Source organism: Diorhabda carinulata, chromosome 9 (assembly GCF_026250575.1).
Source record: "Diorhabda carinulata isolate Delta chromosome 9, icDioCari1.1, whole genome shotgun sequence".
NCBI lineage: Eukaryota > Metazoa > Arthropoda > Insecta > Coleoptera > Chrysomelidae > Diorhabda > Diorhabda carinulata.
In genome coordinates, this window is record NC_079468.1 from 3,342,247 (window position 1) to 3,359,317 (window position 17,071).

Genomic DNA, 17,071 nt, shown 5'->3' on the forward strand with positions numbered 1-17,071 from the left:
TAAGTTTCTGTTTGGTTTGTGAGGTTATTTGTTGTAATTTATATCTTAACTCCTTAAAACCTCGAAAATAAGCAAAATTGTACGGTTATAAATATGCGTCGACCTTGTTTCCATTCTAATTACTTTTTGTGGTTACATTCTGAAACAATCTACCAAGCAATCTAACGCGTTTGCAAAATCATCTGTGCCAATCTAAAAATGACCGCCGTGGGGTAAACAAGTACTTTTGCCGTAAGTTTCTGTTTGGTTTGTCAGGTTATTTGTTGTAATTTATATCTTAACTCCTTAAAACCTCGAAAATAAGCAAAATTGTACGGTTATAAATATGCGTCGACCTTGTTTCCATTCTAATAACTTTTTGAGCTTCCATTCTGAAACAATCTACCAAGCAATCTAACGCATTTGCAAAATCATCTGTGCCAATCTAAAAATGACCGCCGTGGGGTATACAAGTACTTTTGCCGTAAGTTTCTGTTTGGTTTGTGAGGTTATTTGTTGTAATTTATATCTTAACTCCTTAAAACCTCGAAAATAAGCAAAATTGTACGGTTATAAATATGCGTCGACCTTGTTTCCATTCTAATTACTTTTTGTGGTTACATTCTGAAACAATCTACCAAGCAATCTAACGCGTTTGCAAAATCATCTGTGCCAATCTAAAAATGACCGCCGTGGGGTAAACAAGTACTTTTGCCGTAAGTTTCTGTTTGGTTTGTCAGGTTATTTGTTGTAATTTAGACCTTAACACCTTAAAACCTCGAAAATAAGCAAAATTGTACGGTTATAAATATGCGTCGACCTTGTTTCCATTCTAATTACTTTTTGTGGTTACATTCTGAAACAATCTACCAAGCAATCTAACGCGTTTGCAAAATCATCTGTGCCAATCTAAAAATGACCGCCGTGGGGTATACAAGTACTTTTGCCGTAAGTTTCTGTTTGGTTTGTGAGGTTATTTGTTGTAATTTATATCTTAACTCCTTAAAACCTCGAAAATAAGCAAAATTGTACGGTTATAAATATGCGTCGACCTTGTTTCCATTCTAATTACTTTTTGTGGTTACATTCTGAAACAATCTACCAAGCAATCTAACGCGTTTGCAAAATCATCTGTGCCAATCTAAAAATGACCGCCGTGGGGTATACAAGTACTTTTGCCGTAAGCTTCTGTTTGGTTTGTCAGGTTATTTGTTGTAATTTATATCTTAACTCCTTAAAACCTCGAAAATAAGCAAAATTGTACGGTTATAAATATGCGTCGACCTTGTTTCCATTCTAGTTACTTTTTGAGCTTCCATTCTGAAACAATCTACCAAGCAATCTAACGCGTTTGCAAAATCATCTGTGCCAATCTAAAAATGACCGCCGTGGGGTAAACAAGTACTTTTGCCGTAAGTTTCTGTTTGGTTTGTGAGGTTATTCGTTGTAATTTAGACCTTAACACCTTAAAACCTCGAAAATAAGCAAAATTGTACGGTTATAAATATGCGTCGACCTTGTTTCCATTCTAGTTACTTTTTGAGCTTCCATTCTGAAACAATCTACCAAGCAATCTAACGCGTTTGCAAAATCATCTGTGCCAATCTAAAAATGACCGCCGTGGGGTAAACAAGTACTTTTGCCGTAAGTTTCTGTTTGGTTTGTGAGGTTATTCGTTGTAATTTAGACCTTAACATCTTAAAACCTCGAAAATAAGTAACATTGTATATATTGTATAAATATGCGTTGACATTTGTTTTCACTACAATAACTTTTTGAAGTTACATTCTAAAACAACCTATTGAGCAATCTAACGCATTTACAAAATTAGCTGTGCCCATTTAAAAATGATCACCGTGGGGTAAACAAGTGCTTGCTTTGTTTTGGTTGTTTAAGTTTTTTGTTGGATTTTAAACCTTATTATTTACAGTTTTATTGCAAAAGGACTTTTTCGAAAGTTGCTAATTAAAAAAACTATAAGGATATTCAGCTCTAGCTGTATTAGTCCCACTGAAACAGATCTAAAAATTATTTATGACGTCGCTTTAATACTATAAAGAAAAGCTAACCCAGGTACATACAAGAATTTCGATGGTTCACTTTATGGCCGCCATTTTGACGTAGATCATCTGTTTTCTCAGATTGCCCAATCGTTAGCGTAATTTGATCGAAAAAGAAGAATTGAGAGACAAGATAACCTTAAAAAATTAAGTCAATTGTTAGACAAAGATTATTATTCTAACCTCCTGTAAACCTCTTTCTTGGATGGCCAGAATAAATTCAAAGAAAACTTTTTCAAAATGATCTCTATTTTTATTGTGTTTACATCTGTCTGACCCAAGTCTCGATCAGTATTACCAACCTAACCTCTCAAAATTCCTTTTCTAGAGCGCGAAATTTGAATTAAAACATAAAAATGCTTACCCTCCATAATTTTATTATTTATTTTTATTTCGTTACGATATGGGTATTAGTGCAAATGAGAATATTTTGATTGTTACTAATTTCGCTCTGTGTTTTTTGGTTATTTATGTTACAAGGGTCGTTTGGAAAATATATTTCTTAACTTTGGTTCTGTTTAGCAATCGTATAAGTGAATGATAATATCGAGTTGTTATTAAATGTTTGTTGCACCAAACGAAAACAATCAGAATTTGTTATCGTCTAACCGACGTCTTCGGCTAGCCTCATTGAAGGTTGAATAGAAGCAAAAAGTCGATGTGGTGTTTATCCAAATACGTAGATGAATATTCTCACAGTATTCCATCTGGACAAGACACATTCATTTGGAGGACTACGTTACTAAAGAAATAACTTCATTTGATAGACCGTACGGTGCGCAGTATCTGCTTATGGTGTGATAGGTCCATATTCCACTGAAGATCATCACCGTAAACGTGTTACTGTTAACTAGGAACATACAGGTGATACCATGAGTTCGGGATCTTATAAGCTTTTGATTTTCCAGGAACATTCGAATGAAAAACCAAAAGGTAGCAAGACAAATCAATGATTTTGCTACAAGAAACTTTCAGAGAACGTGATGGATCTTTCCCGAAACTTTGATTTCAATTATTCATCATATTTTTCTTATATTGCACCAATTAAAATATGTACAGAACTTTTGTTGATCTGAACTTCTTATCTAAACATTTATTCTATAGAAATAGTTGCTCAAAAATCTATTTCAGTATTTTTTAATTCACATATATTATAGTGCTCAAAAATAGTGGCCTCATTTTCTATTCCAGATGGATGTAAGTAGGCGAATACAACTGCACAAACTTCAAAAATACTTCATCTCCGCTAGTTATTTGATATCTTTGAAAAAGAAAACAAGAGAAATGTACGGCTCGAGTTCGGTTGAAAACGATTTTCTCTTTTGAAATGGAGATTTTCATCCTTGAAAATTTCCTCCAGGGTATACATTCACCTGTAAGGAACAACCGTAATTTGTTTGGTAGAGGTCCATTATAATCAAAAATAATAATAAGCTTCGTACATTTTTCTTTCGAATGTTTAATTATTTGTTAGAAGAAAATACGTTTCACGCTAGCACTACGATGGTTCAATGTTTATACTTATTTTGAGACACTCTATGTTAAAAACTTGAGAAATATTTATGACCACGTCAAGTTAATCCCCTACGCTGCAGAGTTACCATGTTCTTTATAGTAGCTCCAGTCCCAGTGGTACAGTTTCTAGACTGCTAACCTGGAAATATATTTGCGAGTGTCGCTGAAACTTAAATAGTGTCTAGGCGGATGGTGTTGCTGACCTCAGTTAATTACCTCGTTATTTTTTGTTGTAGAGAATATATTAAAATGATATTATAAAATAAAAATTGTTTCTTGAGATCACAATACATCAAAGTTATGTTTTTATGATGAAAAGCCAAGTAGCTTTGAACAATTAATAAAAAAAGTGAATCAATGCTGCATATTAAGCTTACAGTTATTTATAAAAGCCTACAAATGTTCAATTTAGACACCATTCATCGATATATGACGATTTGCAAGGTCCTTCTAAGCCTTCCGGCTGTGAAACTGATTTGAGGCCTGCTACTTGAGTTTTGAGATAAATAAATAAAAACAAAAGCTTATAATTGGATATTTCTCCATTAAGATCAATATACGTTTGTATGCGTTTGAACTAATTGTCGAAGCATCCCAAATAGGATTTAACGATGGGCCCAGTATAGACCCAGACTTGGGCCAAGTATGTACAAATCTGGCCATAGCTTGGAAGCCGTTATTGGCCCAGACTTGATGGGACTCTGTGATGATAACAATGTCCCTCGCTTCTTTTGCAAGTCTGGACTAGACCTGGTTGCCTAGATAAACCCAATACTGGTCTGCAACCGTGGGCCAACAAATTTCTATTAATTGCACTCTACTAATTAATGTACATAAAAATGTCAGTTAAATTCTTAGACAAATAAGAAAATGATACTATTTTTTGTTATTCTATTTTTGGTGTCTTAGATAAAATATTATAACATAACTATTGTTATCCAGAGTTCTGTTAAGCCTGGATGACTATAAGATAGCCGAGGTCAGGCTACCCATAGTTCAGCCCGGTTTGGGTGACTATAGGATGGTCTAGGTCCAGGCTTGGGTCATTATTGGTTTGCCAAGGCCGGGTTTTCCAACGTTGGTCCAAGCTAAGCCCCGTCGTTCAAGTCTGGGGGCTCCTACATGAGATTTTTTTCATTCCGATTGAGGTATCTCATCATAACATATTATTCAAACGGCGGAGAATGATTCGTTACCTGCGATTGGTTTCTCCAATTTTTACGAAATTTTTTACTAATTTTTTCTCGTAATTTGGCAGCTGTCAAATGTCAAAGTATAAACATTACGTCTCTGTTAAAAGTTTAGTTTAAAGTATGGGAAATCTGAAAGAAAACGTACCACGTAAAATAATTGCCAAGTTTTATGAACCAAATCAAGATATGAACTAATCGATAGAAGCTTTGGTTAAAGGGGCTAACGGAAAACTGGGAGTCAGTTCGCTAAAATACGCGGAAAATTCTAAATCGATTCAAAATATGTTAACAACATTCTAAAGGAACAGTGCGTAGTTTAAAAATAAAGAAAATCGACACCTAAATATTCTGAGAAGCAACAAATGAAACAAATATCAAAACTTGGATGTCTCAGTTAAATCGACGAGTCATATTTTACTATTAACGATAGTGAAACGACGAATAATAAGACTAATGAGAATAAAAACTTCAACTCGAAAGTGTTGGTGTGGTCTTCTCGTGGTAGTTCTTTCATTCTGGATATTCTGTAAAGGCCGAAATATATGAAAAGTAGTGTGTTAGATTTAAATTATTGTAGCAAAAGCAGCCTGAAGGAAATTTGTGTTTTGGTCAGATATGGCAACTGCTCATTATGCAAAGAATGTTAGGGAGCTTGTGCAGAGTTGAATTTCGTTTATAGAGAAATCAAGGAATGTTTTTAATGTGTCTCACTAGGACCAATTGAACGCTGGTAAAATATGAAACGAAGCAACTAGGCATAAAGAATTAAAAAAGAAAACTTTGAGCAAATTCGGGAAAATATTATATTCAGTACTTCATTATTTAATGCAACATTTGTATACAAAAATTATTATGGTTATTTGATCATTGCAGCTCACAGGAATATAAACATATCGGTGATGTTGACTGAATTAGTTGTCGGTGTATTTTTCTCGTCTTCAATTTCTTCTCCTGGCTTAGGAGTCTGTCCAATCCTTCAAATTGATATTTTGTCATAATTACTAGCTTAAATAACTTTGACGTATGAGATTCTTGATAATTTGTCAAACTTCCCCAAACGCCATATTCAGTATTTTATAATTTAATCTAAAATTTAAAAACAGAAATGTGTGTAATTACAGTGCAGTAACCGTGCAGTTTTATAGTGTAAAATACTAATAATTGAACTAGAACAAATAATTTGTACCGTATTTTTTGCCCCCCACACCCATTTTATATTATAATGGAAGGTGGGACAATTTCGTGCCAACAAACGAAACAGTTTTCAATTTGCTTTTTCGTCTGTCATTATTAGTCCATTGTAATAAATATTATGAAGCGTTACTGGTTCTACATATTATCTATCAAAAGGAACGTAAAAATGTGTTTCTGAAAATTTATTTGCCCATTAGGATTTCCCGGAGTAGTTATATTTCTTTTTTCTGTTGATAAAGTGCTAAAAGTTTATACAAACAGTACTTTAAACGCTTGCATGTGCTATTTTGTTACATTTATCTACTACTACTACGTTTATAAAAAAATACGATATACGAAAATACATTATTTTATTTTTTTATCTACTTACCTTACGGCTGCTAGAATATTGTAACAAAAAAATAAAAACAGACGTTGCCGAATTGCCACAAATGATCGATAATTCTCATCAGCGATATAGTTAAGTGATCTAAAACAACCCTTTCCACAGCGGCGCATCATCATCAATAACTTATTTCTTATTATGAACTCTAACCTCATTAAGTTATCGTTACTATAAATTGTCTGTGTTGAGTATTTCTGTAAGCTTTATAGATTGAACTTCAACACCATTAAGGTTACGTCTTCAATTATTTATTATTTGATTATTATTAATGTGTTTATAATGAACCATAAATATATTCATTTAATTTTATAATTAATATTGTATAAGATAAAGAAACCCGTAAAACTAATATTGGGTTCATTCAATTTGATATTCATCTAGTAAGCCAGTCAGATTAGTCTAACCACATAATTATTGTACGTACATCTTGTGATGGGCCTCTCCACTAAGAGGATAGTCCCAGAAGTATCTAGCCCCACAAAGAAAACACAAAAATTTTGAAGTATATTTAATTTTCTACGTAATATTTTAGCTCCATACGATTTTCCCCAGCGATGTTTACTAACTTTGATACTCTTTTTATAATAAGAGCCATTAACTGCCAATTTTCAAGTCTGGGAACAGAAAATGATCAGAGGGGGGCGAATCTGGCGAATAGGTAAATTCAAACTTTAAGTTATTAATTTCTGTTTTTACTTGTTCTCTTCGATCAAACGTTGCAATCAGTTCGTTTGATGCTCGACATTAATAATTATTCCTTCTCCAAGATAGTCAATGAGAATTATTCCACGCGGATCCCAAAAAACCGATGCCATGACCTTGTCTTCAGATGGAACGGTTTTTGTCTTTTCAGATCATTGTTTTGATTGTTGTTTTATTTCGGGCATGAGGTGATGGACCTAAGTTTTATCCATGATTTTGAAATGGTGCAAAAATTCGGTTTTATTTCTGTGACACATTCCCACTCGATGGAAGTATCTTCACGATGCTAGCTTTGCTCCATTGTGAGCAATCGCGGTACCTATCTAGTGCACAGCTTTCTCATGTCCAAATTTTTAGTTAATATGCGATGTACCACACATTTTGAAATGGCTACCGTCTGCCCATTTGGTCCAAAACTGCGATGCTGGTCTTTGCAAGTCGTGAGGCCTCGTTTTAACTCTGCTACCCAATATTTTACTGTTGATAAGGAACAAATACTAAACAACGTGGCTTTTTCGTATTGAAACACATGCTGTATAGATTGTATACTTTCTAATTCACTAGTATTTTCCTAGCAACTACCGTCATTTATAGGTCAGTCCAGGTATTTTGCTTGATGTGGTTACATAGACATTTTCTTGGCTCGAAATGAACTGACATAGACAAAAGCGTTGGGACAATACAAAATACGACCTTGTTAGGATCAGGTATAAATATAAAGGTAAACTCTAGTCTAGTCCCTTCCTTGGATCGTGAAAAATTCTATACTGCAATTTGCATCATCGGCGAATGAATGGAAAAGTGTCATTTAACGTATTAACAAATGATTCGTATCAAATTCAAAAGAAAATATGTCATTGATTCAGCTATTTTTCCAAAAAAAATTGTTTATTTCAAGGAGTTTTTATATAAAAATTGTGATAATCCGCTAAAAAGTTACCATGTACACTAAACAAACATACGGATAGTAGTTCAACGGTCAAACCCTTTAGAGCGTCCACAAACAACATCGTGATGGTTATATCTGTCTAATAAGTCAAAATAAACATATATGTAGAGTAAAGATGACAGACACACCTCAATACACACCCCAATTAAGGTGATAACAGCAGTAGATATTATATCGTCGTCGTAGAACGAATGTAAAAGAGAGACCAGCAAAATCAAACAAATTATAATTATAATGGAACTTTTTAAATTACAATTTAAGATGTACCACATAGATAGTTCATACATACATATACAGAGGGGGTCACACTTTTCTATCTATCGTTTTCCTAGATAGCTCCGTCTTTCATGTTATCTTGAATTCCTTCCTTCCATATCCTTGAGGGTTTTCTTCGTCCCTTCTATTCTGCGGTCAATACATCAATGCTATCTTCGGCCACATGTTCTGCTCTGTCTTTTATCTTTTGTTCAATTCCTTCCTTCCATGTCCTTGAGGATTTGCTTCGTCTGTTTATATTCTACGGTTAATACATCAATGCTATCTTCGGCCACATGTTCTGCTCTGTCTTTTATCTTTTGTTCAATTCCTTCCTTCCATGTCCTTGAGGATTTGCTTCGTCTGTTTATATTCTACGGTTAATACATCAATGCTATCTTCGGCCACATGTTCTGCTCTGTCTTTTATCTTTTGTTCAATTCCTTCCTTCCATGTCCTTGAGGATTTGCTTCGTCTGTTTATATTCTACGGTTAATACATCAATGCTATCTTCGGCCACATGTTCTGCTCTGTCTTTTATCTTTTGTTCAATTCCTTCCTTCCATGTCCTTGAGGATTTGCTTCGTCTGTTTATATTCTGCGGTCAATACATCAATGCTATCTTCGGCCACATGTTCTGCTCTGTCTTTTATCTTTTGTTCAATTCCTTCCTTCCATGTCCTTGAGGATTTGCTTCGTCTGTTTATATTCTACGGTTAATACATCAATGCTATCTTCGGCCACATGTTCTGCTCTGTCTTTTATCTTTTGTTCAATTCCTTCCTTCCATGTCCTTGAGGATTTGCTTCGTCTGTTTATATTCTACGGTTAATACATCAATGCTATCTTCGGCCACATGTTCTGCTCTGTCTTTTATCTTTTGTTCAATTCCTTCCTTCCATGTCCTTGAGGGTTTTCTTCGTCTCCTTCTATTCTGCGGTCAATACATCAATGCTATCTTCGGCCACATGTTCTGCTCTGTCTTTTATCTTTTGTTCAATTCCTTCCTTCCATATCCTTGAGGGTTTTCTTCGTCTCCTTCTATTCTGCGGTCAATACATCAATGCTATCTTCGGCCACATGTTCTGCTCTGTCTTTTATCTTTTGTTCAATTCCTTCCTTCCATGTCCTTGAGGGTTTTCTTCGTCTCCTTCTATTCTGCGGTCAATACATCAATGCTATCTTCGGCCACATGTTCTGCTCTGTCTTTTATCTTTTGTTCAATTCCTTCCTTCCATATCCTTGAGGGTTTTCTTCGTCTCCTTCTATTCTGCGGTCAATACATCAATGCTATCTTCGGCCACATGTTCTGCTCTGTCTTTTATCTTTTGTTCAATTCCTTCCTTCCATGTCCTTGAGGATTTGCTTCGACTGTTTATATTCTACGGTTAATACATCAATGCTATCTTCGGCCACATGTTCTGCTCTGTCTTTTATCTTTTGTTCAATTCCTTCCTTCCATGTCCTTGAGGGTTTTCTTCGTCTCCTTCTATTCTGCGGTCAATACATCAATGCTATCTTCGGCCACATGTTCTGCTCTGTCTTTTATCTTTTGTTCAATTCCTTCCTTCCATATCCTTGAGGGTTTTCTTCGTCTCCTTCTATTCTGCGGTCAATACATCAATGCTATCTTCGGCCACATGTTCTGCTCTGTCTTTTATCTTTTGTTCAATTCCTTCCTTCCATGTCCTTGAGGATTTGCTTCGACTGTTTATATTCTACGGTTAATACATCAATGCTATCTTCGGCCACATGTTCTGCTCTGTCTTTTATCTTTTGTTCAATTCCTTCCTTCCATGTCCTTGAGGATTTGCTTCGTCTGTTTATATTCTACGGTTAATACATCAATGCTATCTTCGGCCACATGTTCTGCTCTGTCTTTTATCTTTTGTTCAATTCCTTCCTTCCATGTCCTTGAGGGTTTTCTTCGTCTCCTTCTATTCTGCGGTCAATACATCAATGCTATCTTCGGCCACATGTTCTGCTCTGTCTTTTATCTTTTGTTCAATTCCTTCCTTCCATGTCCTTGAGGATTTGCTTCGACTGTTTATATTCTACGGTTAATACATCAATGCTATCTTCGGCCACATGTTCTGCTCTGTCTTTTATCTTTTGTTCAATTCCTTCCTTCCATGTCCTTGAGGGTTTTCTTCGTCTCCTTCTATTCTGCGGTCAATACATCAATGCTATCTTCGGCCACATGTTCTGCTCTGTCTTTTATCTTTTGTTCAATTTCTTCCTTCCATGTCCTTGAGGATTTGCTTCGTCTGCTTATATTCTGCGGTCAATACATCAATGCTCTCTTCGGGCACCTGTTATGCTCTGTCTCTCATAAACTTATTCTCGAGCTTCTACTAGTTTCCCATTATTCAATGGGTAACTCAATTATTGGCTGGTAACCAATTGGGACAGATTATTTTAAAATCAGATTTGCGAAGATAACGCCGGTGGTTATACAGAGAATGGCCTGATACTTCATCGAATGTGCCACATATACTAATATTATATTTACCGTTCGGAAACGGGCCTGCAAAATCTCTTTTTAGTCGGAGTCACAGCTAGACAAGGCAAGTATGAGTTTATATTGGTTTCAACAAAGGAGTCCCGTTCAGGAAACCAAATTCGAGACCGTAGCAACTACTTTGTTCTAGTAAAGATTCAAGACTGGAATTAACAACTATCAGTTGAATTATTGAAACTATGTTTATCAAAATGAGGCGTACAAATAACAAAGAATAAAAGCTCAAACTAACAAGTAGTACATGTTGTGAAAATAATAACAGAAACATTACAGTAGTCTTTGTGATAGAACGCTCTGTATCTTGATTTGTCTTTAAGTTATATCTTCGTATTTTTATTCTGAAGCTTCTCCATCTGCAATATATGCAATTATCAATTAAAAACTCATGATTATTAAATAAGACGTTGATTATTCATGATTATCGACCTTATTTTTATTGCTTTTATCTCAGGTGAAATAGCATAGGATGCTAAAGGAGTGTATTGTTAACTTTTATCAGTATGTATGATATGAATACTTCACATGACTGCACATCTTTTACAAAATTAAAATACAATTTGCAATAATATTTGAAAGAGAACATGTGTAGAAGGTTAAAAACGTCTCGGGGGCCCAATTACCGGAATACCAGATGCGATTTTCTTTTGTTTCTCTACCTTTATGGAACCTGCGGAATTTCCCAAGCGAAGTAGAGTCAAAGCGACAGTTATTATGAAGACACACTCGGATCGCTAACTTGGTTTAGTTGTTTAAATTTTTTTACTCATTGTCTGAAGGTCCTCTTAGTTTAGCACTCTTTTAGTAATTGAAAATCTACTTATAAAATATATTCTTCAATCACTTTTGACTATTTCCATAGTCCATGTCCTTTCAAAACACATATTGCATTAGCAAGAATTAGTTCATGAAAGTATTAAGAAAATGGTCCCAGAAATATCTGGGCTAACAAACGAAACACACATATTTTGGAAAAACTTTCCCAGCGATGTTCAATAAGTCTTCGAAATAACCATTAACTGACGACATCACCTCTTCATGTTGGAACCGAGCCATTTTTTTAAGTCTGGGAACAGAAAATAATCCGAATGGGCTAAATCTGGCGAATAGAGAGCATGATGTAGCACATCAAACTTTAATTTATATACAATAACAGATGTGTGAGCTGAATCAACACATTCTTAGGTTTTTCTTTTACAGTCCGCTGTTTTGATTGTTATTTTGCTTCCGGCGTGAAATTATGGACCATCATGGTTATGAAATGGTGGAAAAATCCGGCTTCGATTCTGTGAAACAATTACCAAACACTCGATGGAAGCATCTTCACGACGCTGTTTCTGTTTCATTGTGAGTAAACGCGGCACCCATCTTATGCACAGCTTTCTAATGTCAAAATTTTCAGTAAATATGCGATGTATTTCACTTTTTGAAATGCTATCTAAACTATATCTGCTAGTTCGCGCACTTTCAGTCATCCATTTTCTTCAACATGTCTGGGGTCGTCACCTCATTTGGTCGACAATCGTGGTCTTGGCAGGTCGTGAGGTCTCGATTCAACTCTACTATCCAATATTTTACTCTTGGAGCAGTCTCATTTAGAGGGAAAATTAGCTCAGCTTTTTTCCATGTTTACAAATTCACTGAAAACGTTCACAAACAACGTAGTGTTTTCAAATTTCAAACATATGCTGTATAGATTATGTACTTTCTCATACACTGATATTTTTCAAGCTACTACCGTCATCTGTAGGTCAAACCAAGTACTTCTGGAACCATCTCCAGAGTGTGGTTGGCATTTAAACGTCAAATTTTCTAAAGCGTGGCAAACTTAGCATAAAATTTCCAAAAAAACACTCATACCATCACAAAACAGTTTGGACGTTTTTTAAAAATTTAAAATTGTTTGTATTCGGTACATGATTATTGAAACGCACATCAGACAGTCTAGTTGTTGATGTATTAGCTGCAGAATTAAATAAAAAAAGTAATTAATTCTAGTGATTTGAGCATAAACTACTATAGAACATCCTCATGCTACGTCCACACGTTTGCGAGGGTTTGGTCAAGGAGAAGTCAACTACCAGAAGATAAACAGCAATGATATGGGCCGAATCATGGACCTCGACATCCCAAGACTAAAGAAACTGAGTACAGGACAAGCCCTGAAATGACTAGAAGAAGAAGACTTTTTTTGAAACATCTTTTGCCAGCACTTCTCTTTTTATTATGATATCTAACATGAATTTTACTACTACGGCTATAAACGTGATTAATAATCCAATAAGAAGATAGAAATAGTTAAAATAATCAGATTGGGGAAATTGAACATCGTTTTATTTACATAATGAAAAAAATTGAAATGTAGAAAAAATTAATTGGTTAGCCTACAACTTCTTCTTCTTCCTACTCCATTTTAGGCAGATTGCCTGTTCATTCTTCGCAGCGTGCTTATTGCCTCAATTGATGGTAAAATTATCACTCCATCATTTTCGTGGACTTTCCATACTTCTTTTCCTCATTACTGAGTTGGCTCGTGTTATCCTCACTATTCTTTCCTCGCTCATTCTACTTATGTGTTCGTCCCATTCGCGCTTTCCACTCAGTAATCATTCGTTAATATTTTCCACTCTGCATTTTTGCCTTATGACGTCGCTACGTTTCCTGTCTAGGAGCTTTTTCCTAATAATTTTTCATAGGACTTTCATTTCGCTTGTTTCCAGGACCCTTTTTGTTTTCGCTGTATCAGGCCGAGTTTCTGCTGTGTACGTCATTATGGGTCTGATTACAATTTTGTAGGTTCTTGACTTGGCCTCTATACTTAAGTATTTGTTTTTCCTTAAAGTGTCGTTCAGACATCCGGCTGCTCTTGCTGCTTTTATTGTTTTCTGTCTTACTTCTGTCTCAATATCACCATATCCGGATAATTCTACACCCAGATATTTGAATTTCATTTCTTGCTGGATTATTTTGTCGTCTACGACCAGCTTGCATCTAAGAGGTATTTTTGATGTTGTTTTGGAGGCAGAAACCATCATATTTAGAGATTTGCTGTGCAATTAAAGAGATATAGCAGCCTTTGGAGGTCGTCTTCGTTTTCTTCAACCAGCACAGGATTGTAATATTGCGATCACTCAATTTGTATCCGGTCAATCTGCGTACTTGCTTTATTATTTCATCCATAATTATTTTGAAAAGGAGTGGACTCAGTTTGTCGCCCTGTCGTATTCCTCTTTCCTCGGGGATTGGTTCCGTCGATCTTGGCCTGGATTGTGTTCGCGCTGTATAGATTCTCTATGACTTTTATTAAGGTATGGGGTACTTGTCTGTAGTAGAGTAAATGTACAATATCCTCTAATCGAACCCGGTCAAATGCTTTCTGCAGATCTATGAAACATATGCAGGCTGGTTTTTTGTATTCGATCTGTCTTATAACAAATATTGCATCAGTGCCTACAACTTATCAAACAAAAACAAAAAATATACTTGAATATAAATTCTCAATTCTCAACTAAATGCTTATAACTTAGAAACAAGGGGTTGTATAAGAAAAATTTTTGTCACAGCATTGTTTTTATGTCGCCTACTCCTAATTTTTTGCATCAAGTTTCGGAACAATCTGTATTTGGAAAATAAGTTGTTATTCTTCGTCTTTAATAGACCAGACAATATTGCTGATTCAAAAGTTATGATAACGGAAGAAATTAACAAAATAATCCCCGAGGTCATACAAAATGTTGTACGAGAATTCCAAAATCGCCTCGGTTATCGTCAAGAAGTGAATGGTGGTAATTTTGAATATTTAATTTAATTTGAAAGTATATTGAAAAGTGATTTTTTTGCTGGTATCTTTTTGGCAACACTGTTTTTGACAGATGAAGCGTGAATCGTGTCTTGTGCCATTGTCAAACTTGTTCAATTCGGTCTATAGTTTATAGTCTACATTTCTATTTCACCGGTAAATATTTTTTGAAAAACAATCTGCATTGTTCAACAATTCATATTTGCGTTTTGTGATATAGCTCTAATTCAATTTGTTCTGTTGAATACTAGGTCGTTTATCGAAATTATAATAACGTGAAATGACCTGCCTGGCTCTAAATTGATTAGACAGTACCGGATTTTTTGAAATTTTGAACAAGTAATAAAATACGTATATAAACTTCCTCTTTAACTATGTTTCTAATTAAGTATGGGCGTTATTATACTCTAGGGGCAAAAGTTTTTACCCACCTCATAATCAATTCAATGAATCTCAAAATGTAACACTTGATCTTTTATATTGTGAAGCGAAGATGTTAACAAATGAAAATAATAGTGTCTTCTAAATGTTTACTTTATACGAACGCGTATATTAGTCAAAATTTGCAAGTACCGGCTGATTTATTTATTATTCTCTAATTGTGGATAATTTTTTCAGTGTTTATGATTGTAGTTTAGTCCCAGTTAACCTTGCGAAACTAAAGAACTTACCGTGATTTATACTTTTTGAACCAAGACATCTTTTTGTGAAGTTCGAATACAAATTGTTTTCTCTTTCTTCTTCTTTCTCTTTTGTTAAGACTTAGTCTTGTTTCTTCTGCTATTCAGCCTCTTGAAAAGTAGATGTCCTTTTGTACCATCTCTTGGGAGGTCTTGCAGGTAGTTAGTTTTTCATCTTTTGTCCATTGCGAATTGTTTTCGTCTTCATGATCTAAGCAAAAATATGCACCCAGCAGGACATTTGGCGATAGAAAAACGTTCATGGTGACCTCAAAAAGCCACAACCACTGAAAGTAAACGTGATGGACGATTCACAGGCTCAGAGATAACAGCTCAGAACAATGAATTCAGAGATCTGCTTTTGAGTGCCTTTTTAGAAAGGTGGCAGTGGATAAACCTCTTTGAAAACGTCAAAATGCAATTAAGAGGCTACAGTTGGCTGAGGAACATAAAAATTGCACGCATGAAATGCAAAAATTAAAATGCAAAAAGAATAAGAATATATGATTTTAATAAAATCGAAATCCTGTCACGAGGCTTTTTTTTTAAGTTTTTACGAAAAGTGAAATAGTAACAAGTTCGAAATAAAGTGTTTTATTGTTTTTCGAATGAATTTTTGCATACGTTACAATTCTGGAAACATGTTTTTCACTTTGAAACTGATATCGTAGAAATGTGATTTTCAAATTCTTCTTGAGGTGATGCAAATCGCTGTAAGCGCATTTTTGCTTTGACAGTGGGGAACAAGAGGTAAATACGGGCAATGAGACATTAACTCGATGTTTTTCTATTCGAAATATTTAGTTGTTTGACGTGATTTATGGGAAATGGCACACGGAATCTATCTACCTCGCAGCTTAATCGATTGTATTGAAGTCTACATCTATTTGTCTGTCAGTCACGCGTCTGTTTCGGACAGTATCGATGTTTCTTAGAATGATAACGGATTATGGTTGACCATCATTGACGGCTGCACCACAATTACCAAATTCTGCCCACCAATTGTAAAGAGTCTTCTCTGATTGTTGCCAAAAGTTGCACGAAGCTTTTCTATGCATTGTTGTTGATTAAAGAATTTTTTAAAATCATCAAAAATCATCCAAAGAAAGCCTTTTGCAAAAACTGTTCTTAATTTTGGTTTCTATTTTCTTTATCACTTCTATCTCATCACCAACATCGTTTTTATTAATTTCTCTTTGTTTTCAAAGTATACTAACTATTTGTATTTGTATAATTTTCATCTTTTTTAAAGGATTTTCCATTAATTTTATTAAGAAAGTATCTTAAGTTGATATTAGCACATATTAATAAATGTAACGAGACGGTTCTGTTACAACTATAGGAATTCAATATCCAATATTCTACTACTAATAATGTTGTGATGATATATACGAGCATTGCCTCGCTCCATTAAATATTTTACATCGGATTACTTTGTTTCAGGAACAATTTATCGATCCTGAAGAGGTAATTGGAATTCTGGGTGAGTAAATAACCTGATTCATCGATGCATGAATGTATATAAGTATTTTTACATGCAAATTGATTGAATTGGTCATTCAAGATGCTTTAAAAACATATATGAACAATTTTTAATGAAAATTCCTAATATCAAGATAATGATAAAAGCCACACTTCGAAAATTAACGTTTTTGAAAAAGATCCCGTCTCTAGGATAGATAGAAAACTGAAAAATATTTGCGATCTGCTCAGTACAAAATTCTGACTGTCTGACTCTCATATAGGGCGCTAGTTTCACGGTTTCAATATTAGATTTATTAACATCATTTAATTTTACACCAAAAAGGTACTCTTGACAAAAGTTGATAGTGTGTACCGTTT

At 34.8% G+C, this 17,071-nt stretch overlaps 1 protein-coding gene across 2 annotated transcripts in view; it reads left to right on the forward strand.

Annotated features, from left to right (window-relative positions):
• LOC130898121 (1-phosphatidylinositol 4,5-bisphosphate phosphodiesterase epsilon-1-like) overlaps positions 1-17,071 on the forward strand; it is a 326,140-nt gene that overhangs the window by 24,517 nt on the left and 284,552 nt on the right. For both annotated transcript variants that reach the window (XM_057807182.1, XM_057807181.1), the window contains exon 2: positions 16,673-16,712. The gene's annotated coding sequence lies outside the window, so the exon portion shown is untranslated. The remainder of the gene's footprint in view (positions 1-16,672; positions 16,713-17,071) is intronic.